General features: G+C 38.7%; 1 protein-coding gene across 1 annotated transcript in view; it reads right to left on the reverse strand.

The window, feature by feature from the left end:
• pot (zona pellucida domain protein papillote) overlaps positions 1-26,087 on the reverse strand; it is a 137,459-nt gene that overhangs the window by 81,706 nt on the left and 29,666 nt on the right. The window contains exon 3 of the mRNA XM_074105200.1: positions 21,882-21,965. The gene's annotated coding sequence lies outside the window, so the exon portion shown is untranslated. The remainder of the gene's footprint in view (positions 1-21,881; positions 21,966-26,087) is intronic.

A 26,087-nucleotide genomic window follows, 5' to 3' on the forward strand; every position in this document is an offset into this window, starting at 1 on the left:
AGCGTATCATATAGAATTATGTCTGTTACTTCTATATCTACAGTCAGTGTCGCCTAACAAAGCGAGTAAAGCCTCAGTAATAAAATGCGGCAAACAACATAGTGCAACATACCGGTACTTTGATTTAATTAGCTTATGCGCGTAGGCAGCTCGAGTTAGTACAGTCGTATGCAATTAGAATGTCAACATTATTATACACTGTTCATAAAACAAGTGAAAACCTGAAAATATTTCGTTCAGAATCGAATACACCGTGTTTTTTTTTAATTTCTGCTAACTTCGGCAGACGGCTCAGTTCAATGATATGAACTACCGGATGATTACATTTTCTATCGAAAATACAAACTGAAGCATGGATGCACAGACAAACTAGAAAAAGAGACCAGCGCTGGGAATCGAACCCAGGTCCTCAGCATTCCGTGCTGCGTGCTATACCCCTACACTACCACTGGACAGGAGTACAGACACACATTTCCCCTATGCACCACATATCTCAGCTTGTTTGTTTCTTATTTAGCCACTTAAACAGCGACACTGGCGACATTGGGCAAACGTAAAATACCCAATAAAAACATTTTTAGGTGTCGGAGGTTTTAAGTTTAATAATTAAATATTGTTGTATCAAATTTTAGTATGTATTACGTCATTACACAAAATGGCATTATTTTATATGTCCAATATATGACAAAAGTTGTTATATTAAATGAGTGTTATGTAAATGTAATGTAAAAGTGCTTTTCAATAGTTATGCATTTTGCTGTTATGCTAAACTTTTTTATGATTTAAGTTATTAGCTGGAATACAGACATAGAAAAAAAAAACAAATTAAACGGCATTCTGACTCTGACTGTACAGCAACCCACAGTTAGCTAAGTTATCCGTTTTATGGCTTGCACTTCGAGTAAAACCTTTGTATTGATGTTGGTGGCAATGAAAGACAAGTATGTGAACTGATCCTAAGAATCTACTTTTTTAGGTTTCCATACCCAAAGGGTGCCAACGGAACCCTATTACTGAGACTCCGCTGTCTGTCTGTCTGTCGGTCTGCCTGTCTGTCCGTCCGTCCGTCTGGCACAGGGCTCTATCTCTTGAGTCGTAATAGTTAGACACATGAGAATTTCACAGATTTATGTATTACTGTGGCCGCTATAACAACAAATACTCTCCGAGATCATCATCATGTCAGCCGAAAGACATCCACTGCTGGAGATAGGCCTCCCCCAAGGCTCTCCACTCAGACCGGTCTTGTGCTTTCCGCATCCACCGCGATCTTAACCAGGTCGTCGCTCCATCTTGTCGGAGGCCTACCGACAGCTCGTCTCCCGGTCCGCGGACGACATTCGAGAACCTTCTGACCCCATCGGCCATCAGTCCTGCGAGCAATGTGCCCGCCCACTGCCACTTCAGTTTCGCAATTCTTCGGGATATGCTATATCCGAGTAGCCTAACTATTCAACCCAGGCCACTGAAGGTTAGTCCGTGGGTTAGTGTCGCACAGTCACGTTGACAGGGGGCGTCGAAACGGCAGTGTCTCGGAACATGATCAATTGTTTTGGTAGTACACCTACTCCTCTCCTCTACCTACTAGATAACCAGTTGTATAGTCAAGGTGTAGCCTAATATTCCTACAACTGGATTTACATAGCTTTTATAGAGCTTCTAAGTAGGTACTCCTTGTTTTTTGTTTGCGCTGATTTTGACATGCGGTTCAGTTAATTGATTGAGATTACCTGGTTATTAACTTTTTAGCCAGATATTTCCTTTATTTATAACAATATACAATACACAAATTAACACAATACATTAAATATTAAATATGACTAAGTATTTATAGTCGCGGTAAGAAAAGGTTCGTCACTTTTTAACTCTATTTCAATTACGTTAAGGTCCAAAAGTGACGAACCTTTTCTTATCCCGACCAAAAAATATCTAACGTAGGCTAACCTATAAATAATAAATCCCTCCTAGGTTACCGTCGCTGTTCATTGTGCCCAGAAGGCTGGCAGCATTCCCGCGTTGTATTGGAAGGCTAATCCTTTGCCCAAAATAGCTGCCAGCCCTCTGGTCATCTGAAACATCAATGAGGCGCACGGATATCTGATTTTTTGTGCATACATACAATGTACCTAATATAAATTTGTTTGACCCCCGGATGGCCAAGTGGTTAGAGAACCTGACTACGAAGCTTGAGGTCCCGGGTTCGATTCCCGGCCGGGGCAGATATTTGTATGAAAAATATATTACGAATGTTTGTTCTCGGGTCCTGGATGTTAAATATGTATTTATCGATATAAGTATGTTTATCCGTTGCCTAGTATCCATAGTACAGCTTTGCTTAGTTTGGGACTGGGTCAATTGGTGTCAAGTGTCCCATGATATTTATTTATTTATTGATAACTTCCCATTCATCTTGACTAGTGACATTCACGTGTCACATTAAATATAATGACCCGGATAACTCACGTCTTAAATCGAGTTTAGCTCGACATGTTTCGGGCTATTCCGTAACCCTTCGTCTTCGGAGCAACGCGGCTCAGCGGCTGCTGCAACACGCGCACGGATTAGCCCGAAACATGTCTAGCTAAACTCGATTTAAGACGTGAGTTATCCGGGTCATTATATTTAATATGAGTGAGTCTCACGGTAGTTTCATGTTCAAAATTCACGTGTCACATTAAAAAACACGAAAACCCACTTTCCAACCGACTTCAAAAAGGAGGAGGTTCTTAATTCGCCTGTGTTGTTTTTTTATATGTTTGTTACGCGATAATTCCGCCAATTGTGGACCGATTTTGAAAATTTTCCTGTTCTAAAGGACATACTTCCGAGGCAGTCCCATTGTCACCAAGTCAGGATCTGATGATGGGATCCTGGAAAATTCGAGGGCCTTCCTCAAATTTTATAAGCACACCTATGAAACATATTTATTTAGTGATTTGTGACATAGCTTTAGTATATCGAGTAAAGGAATGAGGTCACTGTACTTTCACGCTATAGTTAGAATACGGTATTTGACAACTCCTGATTTTGCCATATCTTAATATTAAAATGAAAATATAGATATACAGATAGTGTTTAGCGAAGAGAAAATTTAAATCGGTTGAAAATTGGATTTATACTGATTTTTTGAAAAATCTATATACCTGTCTCTTTCTCAAACGCTTTTCTCTATGCAGCAAGTATGGCGGTACTGGCGTGTGACGTCACATGCCAGTATCTCTTTCTCTGTCTAATCTGGAATTTCAAACCTTAATAACTTTGTTATTTGTAAAGGTAGCTTAAAAATTGTTTTCTATTCGAAAACAGGCATTGTGTAGTTTTAATTTATAAAACATATACAAAATGGTCAAATACCGTATTTTGCCTCTTGGTATTCCCCTCCCTAATCGCGTAGGGGTTAAGAATAAGGCCAGCTGTTATGGCCTTTGACGAGGCCAGTAAAACCTTACGTGTCGAGTGTGGGAGTGATTACGTAAGCGAGCGACCGGGGCTTCGGCTAAATGTCATTGACAATACTTGTAAATACTAAAACATAATCCTCATATCATTGGCGCTAGTGCAGACTTAAATAATCTGGTTCTTCTTTGTCGGTATCACTCTTGACAGAGTGGTCGTGGGCATCGCTTCAGGTGTTAGCTTCACAACACGCCGCCACTCCTCCCCTGATGGCCGCCATCCTCGTGCATTCATGTAGTGATGATGAGCCATTTACTACCGCTTTTATTTGGTCAGTCCACCTCATTGCTCGTGGCCGGGTACTACCCTCAACCTTTCCCTGAATCACAAGTCGCTCAATAGCCACCTCCCCTCGGCGGCATATGTTACCAAAGAAGGTGAGGATACGAGATTGAACTAAAGACGATAGACGCTGCTTGATGCCGAGTTCTCGAGTTCGAGTAAATAATCTGGTTAAAGAGATGCATATTGATAAGTATATTTAACCACAATTTAACTGGATCGTGTACATAAATAACTGTAAGTGGAGGTAAGCAGTGAGTCGCCAAATATTTTTTCACTCTCATTCAGAAAAGTAACTTTTCCTCCCTGACGAGAGGAGCAAAGTGCAACTTTTCTGTTTCAAGGCTTTATAGATTTTTCAGACATTCCCCATTGTTTTTTTTTTCAAGTTTCTTAATGCTCGGTGTGCAAAGTTGTATGGGTCACTCGAGAGAAAAAAAATATTTTCATCGTGGGCGTTAACAGTTGAACCCCATTACGCTCAGGATTCTACTTTAGAATCCCTCGCTATGCTCAGGATTCTATCGTAAAATCCTTAGTTACTCTGGTTTTAATGTAGGTACCGCTCTCGCCGTAAATACACTATTTTGCTCCCTCGTGACACAAATAACTATTCAACCGCGTCTTGAAGGAGTTAGAAAAAACTGCAATACAAGTTAAGAGTTGTGAAAGATTTAAAGCAATTAATTCATGGCTCATCAGGAGGCTGCTATGCTATGCTAATAGAACACATTTCAATTTTTTTCTAACAAAGTGTATCACAGATGTGTGCTGCGTTACGGGACAGGATACTACGAAGTGGAAAATTAGAATTTCGTATCTTGCCGTCCCACTGACGCTAATTTTATTTAATACGAGAGTGAAAGGGACGGTAGGAACGATACGAACTTCGATTTTCGAATTCCGTGATAGCCCCCAGTTCCGATGATTGTAGAAGTAAACAGCGACTGTTGGTATCACACTTTACTACTGTCTTTTTCGCTCGTTATGAAAGGCATGTGCAGTCATGGGCAAAGATATCGACACGGCCAAAGTTACAAAAATATGTATACACGTCTTTACGCACTTAACATTAAGGCCGTGTGTACATTTTTTTGCAACTTTGGCCGTGTTGATATCTTTGCCCTTGACTGTACCGTAGAATCCGGTTATAACGACGGTCAAGGGGCCGGTGATATTACGTCGTACTAACCGGACGCAGTACTAAACGAACGGATGTACTTTCATGGTGGCTCATATTAAAAATTAAAACCAACATGCCTATACTTACGTCACTAAAAACGGTTGGTTGTTAAATGCGAAGTCGTACTAAACGGACTACACTGTAGTTGTCATTTTCATCAACGTGAAGTTCAGCCAGAGACTATTTTCAGAATTTTCGCTATTTTTACGCTTCATTTTGGCGGGCTAATGCCATTATACTCCTTAATGTATATGTCGACGAGAGCGGAGAAGCGAGATGAGATGATGATTGATGGATGGAATGAGATACTTCCGTCTCGCCGTCAGGATGCGTTCATGATGTATATACTTGAGTGAGAGCTTCAATAATAACTTCTTTTGGAACACAGTTGTTTTATTTCACCAGCCGATAATAATTAAATTACAAAACCAATCAGAGTTTTTACAGAGCTAATCGACAGACGAACTGACAGAATCCTTAGCCAGGTGTGGTCGTCCTTAGGCTGGAAACAGTGCTCGACCGACGGTCAACGTTGACCGTCGGTCAGCGTAGCTATATCTATGCGAGTCTATGAATGCGCACACAGCTACGCTGACGGTACGCGCGTGATTTGGTGCGCGCGTACGGTCGGTCGAGCCGTCGGTCCGGCTCGTCGGTCGCGCGGCGTCGGTCGACCGTCGAGCTATGAGACTGTATGGATGCATTCAGTGCTTCGCTGACGGAGCGACCGACCTGTGAACTGTACACACGCATCGCAGTTCGCCGTCAGCGTAGCACTGAATGAATTTTCGCAACCGACGGTCAGCTCTGATGGTCAGGACGTACGGTCAGGACTTACCGTCGGTGGAGCACTGTTTCCAGCCTTACGGTCCGAAGTAGAATGACGCTCCGGCCAACGAGCCCGTCCACGTGCACCACAACCGGTAGTTAACTAGTTACGTCACACGGCGTTCGCCGCCATCTCGATATTGTAATAGTCAATTGACAATCCTATAAGGCTTGATTATTGTAATCCCCGGCATATTTATAAAATACTAGTGTTAAATATTTCACAAACAGAGTTATCTTAAAACCCATTTTCATACATACCTCGTACAATTCAATTGTCCATATTACCTACAGCTAAACATTTGAAAGAAAAGAAAGAAAGAAAGAAAATACATTTATTCACAACACAGACAACAATATTATTAGGTACAAAAAAAAAACAACACAAAGGTATGTGTCATTGCGGTTGTGAATCGGACACTGGCTCAGCATAATGCTGAAGCGTTAAAGACACCCCAGCGCTGATTTTCAGCCAGCACCGTCGGCAACCCTCGGGCTCATTTGCCTGAGTTACACAATCAAAGCAAACGTAAGTATGAATGTTGCAGTGGAACAATAACATTAGGCATTACGTTAAACGTCTGCTTTACGGAGAATTCACCAGTCCGAGCTTTTTTTTAATAAGCGGGTCACGTGATGGTAAGCAATCTCAACCAATGGACATACGCGACATACATCCCTGTATTTATTTTATTATTATTTTTTGTATATTTTTTTCTTTAATTGTATAATATAGTTTTTAAGTATTTTATTTGTAATTATATTTTTATGAAAAATGACTTTCTGCCAAGTTTCTTGCGGCGCATTCTTCTTGGCAATGATGGTCTTTCCGAAAGCGCTGGTAGTTTAAAAAAATGACGTGTAAAAGTGCCCATTGCGGCCTATTCACTGAATAAATCATTTGAATTTTTGAATTTGAATTTGAATTTTACGTGGGAATAACTGGTGTATTACCGGTTTTTAAAAGCAGAAGCTAGTAATATAGAGGTGGAGATAGCGTTTAACACAAAGGCATAAGCTAAGTCGATTTGTGTGATTGAAATTAATCTCTCAGACTTTAGAAATGGTCCTCAAAATACCCAAAATGTGACATTGCTACGAGCTCGTCGTACCTACTACTTCCAATACAAACTGAAACATGGATACACAGAAAACCCCGAAAAAGAGACCAGCGTTGGGAATCGAACCCAGGTCTTTTGCATTCCGTGCTGCGTGCCATACCCTACACAACCACTGGACAGGAGTCTATACACAAATTTCTCCCAATGCAGGCTGAAATGTGTGGTGCACGGGATGACCGTAAAAGTAACAAATTTGGAGTTGAAATTAAAAAAATACAAAAAGACTCCAAAAACCAATCTTACTACTTACTTATTCTAAGTCGCGAACTGTACTCACTTTCTTGGGAGAAAATGGTGTAGTGATTCACACTTGCCTTCCACTTCCACACCGCAGTGCTGTACCACTACCATGAGTGTACAGGGACCGTACTCGATAGCGACGGCGTAAATTATTTGTATGGAGAATGGGGGCTATCGCGTGTGAATTCGCCACTAGAGGCGCTAGTGTAGCGTGAGGTCTCCGAAATGTCAAATCTCATAGTTTTTGGGTGAGCTACGCGGGTTTATTTATAATTAGAATAAATTTGTGAATATTTTGCAATATCTGAAATTAATTATAGCGAATATGCGTTCCGGGGCAATGAATGTCTGTGTTTTGAGACAGTTTTGTCTTTCGGAAACCTTTGTCCTCCCTTTTTTCCGAACAAAACGGGGACTATGCAACACTGTGGCATGCTCGATATTTTATGGTACTGTTTTAAGGTGTATTAAATATGATTTTAATCTAAACTTTGTTTTCACGCCCGTAATAACAGACTTTGAAAGCCATACTTAAAAACCTCACGCTACAGTGCGCTATCTAGTGAGATAAAAAACGATAGCCCTCATTGTACAGCGCCTCTACAAATAATTTACGCCGTCGCTATCGAGTACGGTCACTCATGGTAGTGGTACTGAGTCCGGAGTTCGTAGTTTTTTTTTTTTTGGATGGCAAACGAGCAAGTGGGTCTCCTGATGGTAAGAGATCACCACCGCCCATTAACATCTGCAACACCAGGGGTACTGCAGATGCGTTGCCAACCTAGAGGCCTAAGATGGGATACCTCAAGTGCCAGTAATTTCACCGGCTGTCTTACTCTCCACGCCGAAACACAACAGTGCAAGCACTACTGCTTCACGGCAGGATTAGCGAGCAAGATGGTGGTAGCAATCCGGGCGGACCTTGCACAAGGTCCTACCACCTGCAAGTGGCAATAAGAGCGACGACTCTTGCATCACGCTCACATCACAAACATTACAAAAGCTACAATCCAACTTATATTATAAATGCGAAAGTTTGTGAGTGAGTGAGTGAGTGAGTGATGTTTGTTACTTCTTCACGCTGAAACGGCTGGACGGATTTGGATGAAATTTGGCAAAAAGTTAGTTTATAACCTGGATACCAGCTGGGCTTGGTGTCATGTAATTTGGTATGTGGGTAGCTGCACCTCTGGAATTACACATAGGCTACTTTGAATAGGGATAAAATCTAGATATTTCAAACGCTGGGTTTAGTCTTGAAATGGAGCCACGATATAAATTTTGGGAATTCCCAAGGGACTTTTGTGAAATCCCAGAATTTCAATTGTAACTACCGGATCGAATAGTGGTGCAGGGGGCTGGTCCCTTAGTCGTATTTCACGACATCCACGGGGAGGAGGGTCTGTCCTATTGTAAAATCGGGCATAGCAGCAACAGACAATAAAGCATTTTTCAAAATGGCTGATTTAACAATGTGCCGGCCACGCAACAGATCTCGTCGAAAAGCGAAAGTGGTTGTAGCCAAAAGTACTCGTATGGAGGCCGCCAAGTAGGGTTGCCGCTCGATATTACTTGGATAGGTACTTTGTGGGGACCTTGTACCGTGCCCTAGATTGCTACCAGGCGCGCTAATCCTACCAGCAAGCAGCAGTCTTACGCTGCTGTGCTCCGAAGTGAGTAAGACAGCTGGTTTTGCTTTAATAGACTTTGCCGCCGTATGCTAATCCATACGATGTCTCAAGTGTAAAAATATGAACTTATTCAAAGTTTCAAAAAAAAGTACCACAGACTCTTATTCCAACGCAATAAGTATAATATTTTTTATATTTGTAATTACTACTTTGTGCTATGCTGTAGGTACCTAGAAAAGGAGTATTCATAATTATGTAGAAAGCACACATTTAGGCATTTTAATAATAATAACAAAAAGGAAAGTCTCACGTAATTCTGGCCCTATAACACGAAGTGCAAAACTCGAACTTCGTACCTATGTTGCCGTCCCTCTGACGCTTATGTCATTTAATACGCAAGTGAAAGGGATGGTGCGATATGAACTTCGATTTGCGAGCTTCGTATTAACCCCTCTGGCACTATACTACGAAGTACGAAGTGCGAAATAAATTCGAATCTTGCCGTCCTGCTGACGCTAATATTATTTTAAACGAGAGTGAGAAGGACGGTGGACGGTACAATAAGAACTTCCATTTTTGAATTTCATAGTAGCCCGCCTGTGGCTAAACTGGAATAATAAAAGCTAATTAATTACATACAAAAGTAATCCAGTCCAAATTGGCCAGTGGCAACCCTAACTCGGGTATATCATCGACAATCTTACTCATGCATCACACATGAGCCGTAACACAGACGCATAAAGTTTAAATTCAATAAACAAAAACAAAATAACTGGGCGATTGGTTTTTTGCAATCTTTAACATACAAGATTGAAGATTTGTGCCACAAACCTGTTGCGTTCCGGTGGCCAAATTAGGAACTAGCGTTGCTTCATTATAAATTTGCTTTCAACGTGACAGTGGCGCCCTCGGCGGTTGAAAATTTAATTTTGTCGTCATGCGTGACATAATTGCATAATAGTACTTTGTATAGAGTTCAATAGCCATTACATACATGGTTATTATCGCATATATACATTTACAAGTGTCATCTCAACTAAAATTAAAATAGGAAAGATTTGATTACTTGTCTGTTTGTAATGGATTACATCGTGTTTTTATTGTGTTCCGGTAACTTCGACCTCCCCTCTATTTTTCATGAACCAATAGAAATGCTTCATATACCTATCCTCTCACAGCACACTTCTACAGCTGAGCGGAGCGAGGCGAATAAATAAAGCGTTCATGAAAAAAACATTCCTCGCACATCTCTGGTGGAAATTATTATTATAATTATTTATTACCTAGCTTATTACGACTCTATTTTTATTTATTTTATTTATTTATATAGTGCATACATGTAACATAAGCTCTTAAAGTTAACATGAACCCTGGCAGGGTAGCATTTGTTGTTATAATTGTTATTATCTATGTATTTACTATTTTAAAATCTTTTCTTTTACAATAAACTAATTTCTGTACCTATATTAATTAATGAATCCTACAATAACTTAACTTAATAAAGGAACATCAAATATCACTTGAGATCAGAAACATTTTTCCCACTTGTAGCAAATAATGCGTTGTGCGCGTGCGTGACGTGAGAGGTCACTTATTACAAACCATCCTCCATAAATTCCGAGATCGAGTAGTAACATTTATCTATTAGGAATTTTTTAAATTTTTTATTAAAGGATGTGCTATTTTGTTCACTTCTTAAATCTATGGGAATTCTATTGTATAATTGTATTGCTTTGTAATATGGACCGTTTTTAAAAATACTTAATTTTGGTTCAGGGAGAACTAGGTCATGTTTACGTCGCATGTTATTTGAAAATTTAAAAAGGTGGATATTATTTCTGACGAACAACGCTACTTCCAAAATATACAAAGAGGGGAGTGTCAATAATTTAAACTTTTTAAAGTATGGTCTACAGCTATTTGGTTGGCAGATATTTGCTAAGATTCGGAGACATTTCTTTTGCATAACAAACAGTTTATGTGCATCTGTGCTGCACCCCCATAGCAGCAGCCCGTAGCGCAGCCACGAGACAGCGCACACGTAAGGCTGGTGTTAGTCTTGAGGACACCCAACGCGTAAACGAACTGGGACAGTTTAGATTTCGTTCTTTCTATATGGTTTTTCCAGTTTAAATGTGAGTCTAGTGTGAGTCCTAACAGGGTGCAGTTGGTTACTTCTTCGATGTTCAGTTTATTTAGGATATTGTTTAGATCAATAGGTGGTTTCTGCCGCGGTCTGAATTGAATAATTTTTGTTTTATTTTTGTTTATTAGTAGGTTATGGTCTCTTAGCCAATGTGTAACTGTGTTATAAGTTTCTTCTATTGTTAAGTCATGGTCGTGTTTGTTAGGGAATTTAAACAGCAGGGAAACATCATCCGCAAACGTTACACACTTTTGATTTGTAATTTTTGGAAGGTCGTTTATATAGACAAGAAAGAGTACACATCCCAGCACACTACCCTGAGGGATGGAACTATCTATATGTTTAATTTCTGATTTGACGGTTTTTATTTGTTTAGACTGACTGTCAAGATGTTCAATTTCAACATACTGTTTACGGTTTGCTAAATATGATTTCATCCAGTTTAGTGAGTTGCCACGAACTCCAATTGCATTTAGTTTCTGTATTATGATAGAATGAGACACTCGGTCGTATGCTTTTGACATGTCTAACAGTAGTCCCACTGCACTTTCCTTATCTCTCAAAGAATTTAGTATTTCCTGCACATATGTATAAGCTGCGAGAGTGGTAGAGTGCTTTTTACGAAAACCGAATTGGTTTTTGTCTAGTAGTTGATATTTTTCCAGAAAACTGTAGATGCGGTTTGTCATACATTTTTCAAATATTTTAGATGGTACGGGGAGAAGTGCAATAGGTCTGTATTGGCTGGGGTCATCAGATTTTCCACCTTTTTTTAAAATTGGTTTGATTTTTGCTATTTTTAATTTGTCTGGGAAGCAACATTCTGTAAATGATTGATTGACTAATCGAGTTAAAGGTGGGGTAAGTTCGTCAATACAAGCTTTCATTAAAATTGAGGGTATTTCATCAACCCCACAACTGTATTTATTGGGTAAACGCTGTATTAATTTACGAACTTCTTTTTCTGTGGCAGCTTGTAAAAACATGGAGTTTAAAGCTGGTTGGACGACAGGACGGCCGGTAGGAGTGCCTATGTCGTCGCTATCAGTATCTGATATTGTTTTCCCTACTGAAGCATAAAATTCGTTAAATATGTTTGCTACTTTATGTGGGCTTTTCTCCAATGTATTTTTTTCTGTTTTTACTGACAAATTTTTATGAGTATTTTTTACATCTTTCATTGTTACTTGTTTTACTATAGTCCACATTGTTTTGTTTTTATTTTCTGAGGTCATCATTTGATGCCTAAAAATATTCTGCTTGGATTTTTTTACGCGCTGTTTGAGAGTTTTTGTGTACATCTTATAATGTTTTATTAGAACTGTATTTTTCGTTCGGGTGAGTATGAATTCTTAAAAGTCGTTTATGTTTGCAAGAGATTTTGAGACCGGTTGTAAGCCAGTGTTTACAGTTTTTATTTTTGATTTTGACACGTCTATGTGGGATGAAAATTTTAAGTAGTATTGCGAGTTTGTTATCAAAAAGATTATAGTTTTCATTTATATTGTTCTCGCTTTTAAAAACTGAGTTCCAATCAACTTTTTGCAGTGCTGATTTAAACAGTCGTATATTTCCAGGTTTGCTCTCAGTGCCTTAAGACGAGTCTTTAACCAATGTGTGTTGCCAGTGTTAACATATGAATCCGAGACGTGGTGCTTCACTATAGGCCTTACAAATAGGCTCAGAGTTGCCCAGTGAGCTATGGAGAGAGCTATGCTTGGGGTTTCTCTACGGGACCGAATCAGAAATAAGGAGATACGTAGAACAAGAGTCACCGACATAGCCAAGCGAATTAGCTTGTTGAAGTGGCAATGGGCAGGCCATATAGCTGAGAGAACAGATGGTCGTTGGGGCCGAAAGGTACTCGAGTAGAGGCCGCGGATCGGCAAGAGCAGCGTAGGACGTCCACCAACGAGATGGACGGATGACCTGGTTAAAGTCGCGGGTTCACGGTGGATGCAAGCCGGTGCCAACCGAGGCAACTGGAGGTCCTATCGCTGATATGATGATGATGATGATGATGATTACTTGGCACGTGTGGGAACTATGGCCCAAGCTCCTTCATTCTGAGAGGTGTGCCCAACCAGTGGGACGTATAAGCTGGAGTGATGATGAAATTGAACATTACTCCTTCAACTTCACTTCACTTCACTTCTCACCTTCGCAGTTGGTTAGAACTCTTAGAACAAAGGAATACAACGGACGCCGACGCGGTTCGCTTGGCACGCAAATTTCAACTAAGTTATTGTTCGTAACTTCGTAAGATAGCTAGGCTAGACAAATATAGAGAGAGAGAGAGAGAAACATTTATTTACGCGTCTTCGATACACAAAAAAATACATTAGATGGAAAGAATAAACAATAACATCGAATAGGTATGTAGTAGGTGTAAAGTGGGCCCTACTCAGCATAATGTTACGGCAAGCCGCAACGCTGTTTCTCAGTGGGACCCATTTAAAAACTAAAACATATAAATACATACAAACACAATGACGACACGAACGCCAGCGGAAAGAAGTTCGCAAAGAAACTTTCAATCTGTACCCTTAGTGTAAGTTTTCGGCTACGGTTTTCGGTTACAAAATACGTCTCGATGCGATCGAGACGTATTATGTAACCGAAAACTTACACTAAGGGTACTGAAAGCATGTATGGCAACACTCGATCAGATTAACCATTTTCGAAGCAGTTAAACCGTTAAACCTCAACAGGTCAGGCCAGGATTGTAGTGTAATATTTACAATTTCAGTAATAATGATATTGCGATACATTACAATAACTCTCGAGGTACGAGGTACTCTATAGTTAGTCATTCACGATGACGCGTGCCGTGGTCATTAATGTCTAATTTTTATCAAAATCACGCGTCTTCGTGGATGGCACTAGGTATACCATGAAACTGTCGACTAAAACTACTTTATCTACATGCATATCATAACATCCCTATTATATGTTCAGAAACGACTATCAAATGGCCTTTATTAAGAAACCTGGTATCTGCGGGTGCATCTTAATGTTCACATTAAAGTACAGTGCATCTTAATGTTTACATTAAAGTATCGGTAATACTTTTTTTAACAATGCATATCTGTACATATTGTAGAAAACTTATGACATGCATGTAGATAATAATTATTATTCAAAGAAAGTCAAAGTCAAAGTCAAAATACAGGCCATATCTGAACATATTATAGAAAACTTATGATATGCATGTAGATAAAGTTATGTATGCGGCTATACAATTAGGCATTAAAACACTCGTGTGATCTTATTATGAAACTCGCCTTACACTCGTACTTTAATGCCTCTCATTATGCACCAGCCACATAAATAACTAATAAGTATTAATGATTGTACCAGCGGTGTACCTACTGGCCCTATACTGCGAAGTGCATAATTCGAAATTCGTATCTTGCCGTCCCAGGCGCTTATATCATTTAATACGAGAGTGAAAGGGACGGTACGATACGAACTTCGATTTTCGTACTACTGGCCCCTGGTCCAAATGTCTGGCCGAAACTAGGGCACGCGTAAGGACAGTGCCGTATGCGCAGATGGTCGGGCAATGGTATAGGTATAGTCAAGTTGGTTGGTCACGGTGCAACAAGGCAAAGAATTATCCTACTCGAGGTATAATACAGATTTTTTACCCAGGATTCTGCCCAATCATTCAATAACACCTTGTATATTAAACCTTGATGTATTTCGTCACTACTTCGAAAAAATCTCGTATCAAAAATCAATATGTCAACAAAATTGAACCTTGACATAATGTGCATAAGGTTCACTTGGAAAAATTATCTATTTTGAGGTACGAGTTTTTTTTAAAGTAGTGACGATTTATTCTTAGCTCTGCAAACATCCGAACTCGCAACAAGTTTTTACCTAAACAAGCACCGTTCCTTTGTCCACGAGTGACACAACAATGTACTGCTAACAACAACCTAGCAACGATGTCGCAGCCTGCGGTACTATTGGAACTCGCTCAAAACTCATAAGCAATCAAATTATCCAGATAAATGTAGGTACAAATCAACGCACTTAAAAAGAGCTCCTGGCGATGTACCTGCGCAGTGAGCGAAGTACGGACCAAATTGGCGGCGGAGCAGTGGGGGACGCGGGAGGGGTCAAAGGAGCGCGCGCGCGGCCTTTACGCCATTGGCTTGTTAGTTGACAGATGCGCAAACGTCTCCCCTCCACTAGCCACCCAGAGCTCTTTTTATGTGCGATGACTTGTACATGGGTTAAGAAAAATATTATTCTGTTTAGTTATTGGTGTTGTTTTAGTTGTTTTGTTATTGTTTATTGACAACCAGATAGTAGAGTGGTTGGCGAACCTGACTACGAAGCTCGAGGTCCCGTGTTCAATCCCCGGTTGGGGCAGTTTGTTCTCAGACCTTAGACGTTCAATATGTATTTAGGTATGTTTATATTATATCATCATCCTCCCAGCATATACGTCCCACTGCAGGGCACAGGCCTACTACAAGCGTGCATAAATATCTGATACGACATACGACTCTATTTCTAGGACCGGAGGACGTGTCAGATATTTTTGCACGCTCCGCTGTAGCATTAATGCTGGTGACTGTACAAGCTTTGCTTAGTTTGAGTCTAGGTCAATGAGTGTCAATTTGTCCCGCGATATTTATTTTATTTTTTTAGTCAGTCAGCTAGATTATCATATTTATCGTAAAATATCGGACACGTATGTTTTCTTTTGTCAATCCAACAAAAAAAAACGAAGATAAAGCGCGTCAAAGTTCGAAAGTGGGGTCACGCGGAACTTTAACTGGATATATCTTCGTATTTTTATTTTTAATTGAAAAAAGGAAAAATAAGTTTAAAAATATTTTCCGGCATTCCAACTGACGAATTAGATTCTTTAGTGTTTATTAACTTTCATCTATTCTCTAATTTTAGTATTAAAAAGATCTAGACACTCTTATTCTTTTGGACTGAAGAATTAGTATCACACAATGAACTATACTTTGAGGTTGATTACGTATTCACCTGCTTGCATTTATATTGTTGAAGTAAAAAATATAATACCGATATATATGCATGTTTAAATAAAATAAAGCTTTGCCACTTTCTAGCCCTCCCAATGAGGGCTATCGCGTATGAATTCGCCGCTAGAGGCGCTAGTGTAGCGTGAGGTCTCCGAAATATCAAATCTCATAGTTTTTGGGTGAGCTACGCGGGTTTATTTATCATTAGAATAATTTTGTGAATATTTTGCAATATCTGAAATTAATTATGGCAAATATGCGATCCGAGGCAATGAATATCTGTGTTTTGAGACAGTTTTGTCTTCCGGAAACCTTTGTCCTCCCTTTTTTCAGAACAAAACGGGGACTATGGAATACTGTGGCATGCTCGATATTTTTATGGTACGGTTTTAAGGTGTATTAAATATGATTTAAATCTAAACTTTGTTTTCACGCCCGTAATAACAGACTTTGAAAGCCATACTTAAAAACCTCACGCAACAGTGCGCCATCTAGTGAGACAAAAAACGATAGCCCTCATTGGAGAGAGACGAAAAAACAACAAATTCTCAGGATACTTTTGAGTTACCGTAGTACCACATCCGCAGCAGTAACTATCCAATAAAATGGACATGGACAACCTTAACTTTGCAGTTCGAGTGGCGCCACTATATTCAACCTGGGATCTAGTATATACGGGAAAAGGTTAGTTCCAGATTTGTCCACAGACTTGTGTTGTTTGGTGGATCTATAAACGTCAATCGATAATGGGCTCTAACGAGGTGAAAATACGAGTGTTGGGTGGGATGAGTTACAAGGGTTGTCGCTTAATGTAAAATTGGAAATTCAGATATATTTTTTTTAATTTATAACGGATCGATGTAGTTATAGCCTAACCGACAAGCTGAAAAATCCCCTACATTGTCATTTCAAAGTTTAATATTTCAAAAACGGCTGAACCGATTATAATTAGACCTAGCTAAGAACCACCTCAGGGAAACTTATCATACACATATTTCTTCATTTGAGCGCTACGATGCCACAGACAAACAGACAGATCAAATATATAATTAATTACCTTACAATTTATTTTCAGCATTTTATATACTTTTTACATCAAATAAATTACATAACCAGCACTAGTAGGGGCCAAATTATTTCCTAAATAAATTAGGTTCTGGCGCTTCGCCGGCCGCTACTGCGGTGCGCTCGCTTTGCTCGTTTGGCTCGCGCGTTGTGGTCGCAATTATACCTAACGCTCGTCCTCGCTCCGCTCGTCGTCGTACCTAATTTGCCGGTGCCAAATTGATAGAAAAAAAAAATTGCTGTGAGAATGAGTATCATCTACGCACGCTCTAGTTAATTTGCTGTGCAGTCAGTATTTTTGATGTGATTGTAGTATTTATGTACCTAAAATAATTTGTTTGTCTCGCATTGGAGGAAAAAAAGCAATGTCGTGCTGATGTAAATTTTCGAATTATCTGCAGTACCTACTAGTTTTGCTAAACATTTAGTTCATTTGTATTGAAATAATTTAATTGATGTACAAAAGTCACCATCACCACCATCTTACTCGCTAATCCTGCCGTGAAGCAGCAGTGCTTGCACTGTTGTGTTTCGGCGTGGAGAGTAAGACAGCCGGTGAAATTACTGGCACTTGAGGTATCCCATCTTAGGCCTCTGCCAACGCATCTGCAATACCCCTGGTGTTGCAGATGTTTATGGGCGGTGGTGATCTCTTACCATCAGGAGACCCACTTGCTCGTTTGCCATCCAGTCGAATAAAAAAAAAAGTATATAAATGATGAGAATAAATTGATAGGCAATTATTTATTTCATGTGCAATTAATAATATTCCATTTGAAAATACGTTCTCTATGCGTAGGCAACCCTACGCATAACGCGTCCTATCTCCCATCGGGAGGCTTCACAATGTGGCCGCACAATGTATGCCCGACATTTACCACCAGGTAACGTAATGATACAAAACCGGCCAAGCGCGGGTCGGGCTCGCGCACCGAGGGTTCCATACTTTGTAGATATGAATATCCGGTGTTAGCAGTGCCCTTAGTGTAAGTTTTCGGTTACAAAATACGTCTCGATCGCGTTCGCGTTAAAATCTCAATTTGTTTGGAAACACGAACATCGCAAACGTTCCGCTAGAGGCGCTGTTCATGTTTCCATATAAATTTTGATTTTAACGCGAACGCGATCGAGACGTATTTTGTAACCGAAAACTTACACTAGGGGTACTGAGCTCTCCTAATGTCATCATCATCATCATCTCAGCCGTAGGACGTCCACTGTTGGATACAGGCTTTCCCCATGGACCTCCAGTCGCTTCTGGTTGCAGCGGCTTGCATTGTCACGATGCGAAGCGACAGATGATGAATAATTAAAAACAGAAGAAGGTGATTTTGATGGATGTTTATTTTAAAGTTAATTGATGACTTTTAAAATAATACACACACTACTTTTAAGAAATACCTAATCTATATTCGCCGGATGCCAATGGTTAGAGAACCTGACTACAAGCTTGAGGTCCCGGGTTCGATTCCGGCCGGGGCAATATTTGTGTGAATAACACGAATATTTGTTCTCGGGTCTTGGATGTTTAATATGTTATTTAAGTACGTATTTATCTATATAAGTATGTTTATCCGTTGCCTAGTATCCATAGTACAACCTTTGCTAGTTTAGGACTAGGTCAATTGGTGTCAAGTGTCCCATGATATTTATTTATTATTTATATTAAACGAAATAGTTGAATGATGACATTAATTATAATATTTAAAAAAATAATTTGACATTAAACGTTATTAAAATTAAATTTCATTTAAATTTCAATCTAATTAAGTTACGAAAATTCACAATAAATTCTTATTATATTAGCATTAGTATTTTGATGGCAACACTCTTCTAATCCTTAGATATAATCCTACTAATATTATAAATGTGAAAGTTGTGAGTGAGTGAGTGAGTGAGTGAGTGAGTATGTTTGTTACTTTTTCACGCTGAAACGGCTGGACGGATTTGGATGAAATTTGGCGAAAAGTTAGTTTATAACCTGGATTAAAACATAGGATACTTTTTATCCCGATATTCCCACTGGATAGGGATAAAATCTCGAAATAACAACCGCTAGGCTTAGAGTCATGAAATTTGGTATGTAGGTAGTTGGACGTCTGGAATAAAACATAGGTGACTTTTTGACTCGATATTCCCACGGGATACCTAGGGATAAAATCTTGAAATAACAACCGCTGGGCTTTGAGCCATGAAATTTAGTATGTAGGTAGCTGGACCTTTGCAATAACACATAGGCTACTTTTTATTCCGATATTCTCACGGATAGGGATAAAATCTCGAAATAACAACCGCTGGGTTTAGAGTCATGAAATTTGGTATGTAGGTAGTTGGATGTCTGAAATAACACATAGGCAACTTTTTGAATCGATATTCCCACGGGATACCTAGGGATAAAATCTTGAAATAACAACCGCTGGGCTAAGAGCCATGTATTTAGTGTGTAGTAGCTGAACCTCTGAAATAACACATAGGCTACTATTTATTCCGATATTTCCACGGGATAGGGATAAAATCTCGAAATAATAACCGCTGGGCTTAGAGTCATGAAATTTGGTATGTAGGTAACTGGACATCTGAAATAACACTTAAGTGACTTTTTGAGCCGATATTCCTACGGGATAACTAGGGATAAAATCTCGAAATAACAACCGCTGGCTTAGACATGAAATTTGGTATGTAGGTAGCTGGACCTCTGGAATAACACATAGGCTACTTTATATTCCGATATTCCCACGGGATAGGGATAAAATCTCGAAATAACAACCGCTGGGCTTAGAGGCATGAAATTTGGTATGTAGGTAGCCGGACGTCTGGAATAACACATACGCTACTTTTTATCCCGATATTTCCACGGGATAGTTTTGTAACTAAGGACCCCATACATCCGTGTATTATTGTTATTATTATTTTGTAATTTTTCTTTAATTGTATACTTACTGTAGTTTTAAGTATTTTATTTGTACTTATTTTATTTTGAAAAAATGACTTTCTGCCAAGCTTCTTGCGGCGCATTCTTCTTGGCAATGATGGTCTTTCCGAAAGTGCTGGTATTTAAAAAAATGACTTGTAAAAGTGCCCATTGCGGCCTATTTACTGAATAAATGATATGAATTTGAATTTGGATAGGGAAAATTTTTTGAAATTTTAGCACTGGGTTTAGAGTCTTGAATTTTGTACAGTTATTCGCAACACAACCTCAATGAAGATCACGATATAAATTTTGGAAATTTCCAGGGAAATTTTGTAAAATCCCGAAAATTTCAATTGCAACTACCAGACCGAATAGTTACGCGTGCGAAGCTGCGGGTAAAAGCTAGTGAATTATAAGAGAAAATAGTTTAAGGATTATCATTTTTAAACCCTAACAGGGTGTCGTGTACCTAATATTTAATAATATGTCACTTAATGTAATGAACATGACTTATCTATCTATATAAATAAAAATGAATTGCTGTTCCTTTTTTTTATTTTTAGTAATTAGAAAATTGTCAAACGCACAACGTTTCAGCATAGCTTCTCTCCTTCCTCTTTGGGTCCATGTCGCGGGGGTTTCATTTACCAATTTTTTGTAGGTTATAGGTAGTTTAGTTATTAGTTACTTTTATTTTACTTTAGTTATAATTTTAACTTATTTTAGTCTATCATTTATAATGAAGTTTGTATATTATAGTATATACTAGCTGACTTTGAATTACTTATTGACGCTACATTTTATTAAAATGGCTGCAAAATACCTACAATCTAACCAAGATCTAATCTAAAACCAACCGAAAACGCTCTCAGTTGGACTTGGTTGTCAAATATTTATAGGTGCGTTCAGAATTCACGTATTTAGATTTCAAAAATCCATAACCTTTGTCCAAAACAGTGTAAGTTGGACTTTGTTGTCAAATATTTAAAAATAGGTGCATGCAGAATTCACGATTTTGATTTTAAGAATTCAAAAAGTTTCAATTGTTTATCGAATTAGAAAAACATTCTGTAACCATTGTACCATTATTAAAATCTTCTATGGATTCGATTTGTAGCATTCGAACATGGCGGATGTAGACGATATCTAATTTTGGTATTTCTGCTTCTTTGGCTAGTTGAAGTATAATTTTGATAGTGTTTTATGCGGCGATTAACCTTAACAGTGAACAGTGATCAAAAATTCTATATTGCTCTCGTGTCTGACATTTTTTAATGCGCAAGTGTCTCCGCGTGGTTTCTGGAATTTTGCTATCAAGTTGCAAAAACTACAATCACCGTACAACGTGAATAAGAAGAATATGTTTATCTTTATATAACTGACATTGGCCCAAGCCTTATGGCCGCCATTAAGAGGAATAAATAAATCTTCTATCATGTTTGTCATGTCAGTGCGCGAGAACTTTATTTACTGTTATTGTTTTAAAATTACTAGGAGAAGAATGGGAGAAGATGACCTGACTTAGGGCGAAAAACCGGTCAAGAGCGTATCGGACAAGCCCAAGATAGGGTTCCGTAAGCGTTACGAAAAATCAAGTAATATTTTCTAAGGATTTTGCTTGGATTTTGTACTTTATACGGAATCTACCAAGCTTAGTAAATTATATTTTATACCCTAGGCTGCTATTAACTCTTCTTTTTTTTACATAATACCTATTGACCGTGATTGTGAAGGTGACTGGCATATACCAGAAGTCCAGACCAGAAGGTCCCCCAGTGGCCCGATTTCGGTGAAACCTGTATTGGCGACCACTGCGGAGATCGTTACCTTCTAGATTTACCAGGAGCTTGGCGGTCAATACACGCTCCATTGCCTTCAACTACGGTAGCTACGCGTCTATGTAATAAATAAGTTCACGTGTGAGCAGAGCAACACCCGATTTAATACATTATTTAAATCACTTTTCTTCATGAGAAGCTGGTTTCTTAATTTCTAACACTTACATGGCAACACGGATTGTCTATGATATTTCAAAATGGCTGACAACAGTTTTCGACGGCAGGCAACGTCACATTGTCGGCTTGCAACTGCAACAAAAAGTGTTGAAATTAATGTAGCTGACAGTTCTCTTACTGTCAACATATGGATGTGGGTTTGGGTTGTGTGTGACAGACTAATGAGGGCTATCGTTTTTTGTCTCACTAGATGGCGCACTGTTGCGTGAGGTTTTTAAGTATGGCTTTCAAAGTCTGTTATTACGGGCGTGAAAACAATGTTTAGATTAAAATCATATTTAATACACCTTAAAACCGTACCATAAAAATATCGAGCATGCCACAGTGTTGCATAGTCCCCGTTTTGTTCGGAAAAAAGGGAGGACAAAGGTTTCCGAAAGACAAAACTGTCTCAAAACACAGACATTCATTGCCCCGGAACGCATATTTGCCATAATTAATTTGAGATATTGCAAAATATTCACAAAATTATTCTAATACTACTATGAGATTTGACATTTCGGAGACCTCACGCTACACTAGCGCCTCTAGTGTCGAATTCATACGCGACAGCCCTCATTGACAAGATTTCATATTTCTAAGACTATAATTTGATTCGTTATCTGTATTCTGTTTGGAAAGAGAAAGACGCTGATATTTCTATAATTTCGCTACGATTATTAATTAATGTATTACGATTTTTTTAAGATGTGCTTATTCTAAAAGGGCATAACTCCAAAACTACCACACAATAGATCCATTACTTCTGTCTAGCCTCTATTTAAAAAAAAATCACGTAAATCTGACGTAGACGTTGTCAAATTTATGACAGGTCTTTTTTCTGGTGAAAAAAGATATATTAGAATAAAATTCAGATATATTTTTTAATTTTTTTGTATTTTTTTAAATATGGAGGCAAAACTCCTTCGATTCCTGTAGTAGTTAACGTGTTAAAAAAATTAAATCTTGTCAATTTAATTAAGTCCCTGTCACCTAATTTCACAGATGACAAAAACCAGTAGCCATTGTAGGCAGGTAGGCGTGAACGCGTCTGTGACAAGAACTGTCATCACATCACATCTCCATACAATGAGGAGTTCGAAGAAGTGCTGCTTATTATACCTAGTGTCAACGAAGACGTGTGATTTTGTCAAAATCAGCCTTTAATGACATTGTAATAAGAACCACGGCACGCGTCATCGTGAATGACTCTACCTATGTCTTTAACCGTTGTGTTTTGTGAATGCGAATCAGTAGCGCAAAATAAAATAAAAACCGGCGAAGAGCGTGTGAGACACGCCCAAATTAGGGTTCCGCAGCCATTTCGAAAAAATTTAGTAATATTTTTCTGAGGATTTCGTATTTTATATGGAATCTTCCAAGTAGGTATAGGTAGGTATATTTTATACCTTAGGCTGCTATTTACTCATAAAGTACTAATAATTCTCAAGCAAACTTAGCCGTTATAGTTTTCCTTGAAAGTTTGATATACTTACTACCATCCTGAATTTTTTCAAATTTTTCCACCCACCGGTTTAGATTTTAGAGGGGGGACGCTCGATTTTAATGAAAATTTGCACTTTAAAGTTGAATATTTCGCAAACAAATCACTGCATCAAAAAATCGTCTTAGCAAACCCCTAATGGTTTTAAAATACCTATCCAACAATACCCCACACTATAGGGTTGGATGAGAAAAAAAATCACCCCCACTTTACGTCTATGGCATAGTTTACATTATCCGTGCAAAATTACAGCTTTCTAGCATTGATAGCCCCTGAGCAAAGCCGCGGACGGACGGACAGACAGACAGACATGGCGAAACTATAAGGGTTCCGTTTTTGCCATTTTGGCTCCGGAACCCTAAAAACGCGTATAAACTATTCGATAGGGGTCAAATTTGTGTTGAATTTGAATTACGAACAAATGCAGTTCCCAGTAGCTTGGCTTAAGCGCTATACTTCGTTTTTTTAGCATTAGAAAAAGGGTAAACAATCTTGACGAATCTTTTTGTATAAAAACGTTTTAAAAAAAACAGTAACTATTACCTTATGATACCAAAAGCATGTAAATGATCATATGACCATGCTAAATGTTACATATTTTAGACATACATTATTATATAGATTAATATGTATATACAAACTACAAACATTCGTATTCAACATACAAATGTTTTCCCGTTACGGGGATCGAACCCGCATCCGCTAGCTTCGTAGTCAGGGTCACTAACAACTTAATTCGTCGTAACAACTAAAAAGCCGTGGTGGCCTAGTGGTTTGACCTATTGCCTCTCAAACAGAGGGTTGTGGGTTCAAACCCCGGCTCGTACCTCTGAGTTTTTCCAAATTCATGTGCGGAATTACATTTGAAATTTACCACGAGCTTTGCGGTGAAGGAAAACATCGTGAGGAAACCTGCACAAACCTGCGAAGCAATTCAATGGTGCGTGTGAAGTTCCCAATCCGCACTGGACCCGCGTGTGAACTATAGCCCAAGCCCTCTTGTTCTGAGAGGAGGCCTGTGCCCTGCAGTGGGACGTATATAGGCTGGGATGATGATGGATGATGAACTAAAAAGTGGTAAATTATTTTTCCTTTCGATAACACGCATTGACAAGCTTTGATTTATAAAAAAAAACATCTAAGTACAGTCGCCATCAGATATTTCCAAGCAGCCAAGGTGATCAAAAATATCGATACATACCTACTCTAATAGGTTTATAATAAAATTCCAAAAAATATTACAAAAGAAACGGATACAAAATTCAGATGTTCTTGACAGAAGACATTAATATGTAAGGCGTATTATAAAGTTAATGATTATATCATGGACAGGGATATTTGGAAATAATTCCGATCCGCATTAGCGATCCCTTCAAATAGCGACCCTACTGTGTTAAAAATAAAGTTGTGTTAAATACTTGTGATGTATAGATATCATTTAATAACATTGTAAATCTGTTTTAAAAAAAATATACCTCGTCGAGTTTCTTGCCGGATTCTTCTCAACAGAGATTTTTCCGAACCGGTGGTAGATTTTTCTTTTGACATTCATATAAGTGCTTGTTATAGCCGAAATTGAATTAAAGATATTTTGACCTTGACTTTAATAAATCGAATACCTTAACAATATGGTGCATATCCGATATTTTTGGCCACCTTGGCCACTCCGAAATATCTGATAGCGACTGTACATAAAACAGTCAAATACTGTATTGCTATGACAAATGTTAAAATATTTAAATGGTGGACCTCAGGAGGTTCAGATACGTATGGCATCGCTCCGATACAATCAAACGACTCATACTTGTATGGTAGTTGTATGGCATTTGTAATACAATGACTAAGACATGTCCTGTTACTGTCAACTGCGTGTTACAAATACTTAATCATTATTATACTATCTTAACTCGCGGCACTGCATGCGTGAGCTAAACTATACTTCATCATCCCAGCCTATATACATCCCACTGCTGGGCACAGGCCTCCTCTTAGAACAAGAGGGCTTAGGCCATAGTTCCCACGCGGGCCCAGTGCGGATTGGGAACTTCACACACACCATTGAATTGCTTCGCAGGTTTGTGCAGGTTTCCTCACGATGTTTTCCTTCACTGCAAAGCTCGTGGTAAATTTCAAATGTAATTCCGCACATGAATTTGGAAAAACTCAGAGGTGCGAGCCGGGGTTTGAACCCACGACCCTCAGCTTGAGAGGCGATAGGTCAAACCACTATGCCACCACGGCTTTACTAAACTATACTTATTCAAAAGAAAATCCTTATTTTCTTTCATTCAAAATGATCACTAAATAAGGGCCATATGATATGAGTATCATTGGTAAAATAAGGATCATATGAAATTCATCGGTAAAATGGAATTAAAAAACAATATATAACAAAAAAATTAACCGTCTGCATACAAACATCAAGCATTTTGCTTTACATTGCTTCTTCGAATAAACTTAAGTGTAATAAAAATTAAAAAACTAATTATTTTTAAAAGTTGCTGAACTAATTTTATATTTGGGCTTCAATCACTCCTGCTGACTCGTGCTGAGGCACCGACTTCAGACTGGTAAAAAAATATTTTATTTTCATGGTTTTGCATGTAGTAGGTTAAATTTTTTTATTAGAAATTTTGTTTTTCACGCTTTTTAGTGTAAATAATCTAAGATACAATAGTTTAATGTCAACTGCTGATCACCTTTCACGAAAG

Source organism: Choristoneura fumiferana, chromosome Z, assembly GCF_025370935.1.
Source record: "Choristoneura fumiferana chromosome Z, NRCan_CFum_1, whole genome shotgun sequence".
NCBI classification, from domain to species: domain Eukaryota; kingdom Metazoa; phylum Arthropoda; class Insecta; order Lepidoptera; family Tortricidae; genus Choristoneura; species Choristoneura fumiferana.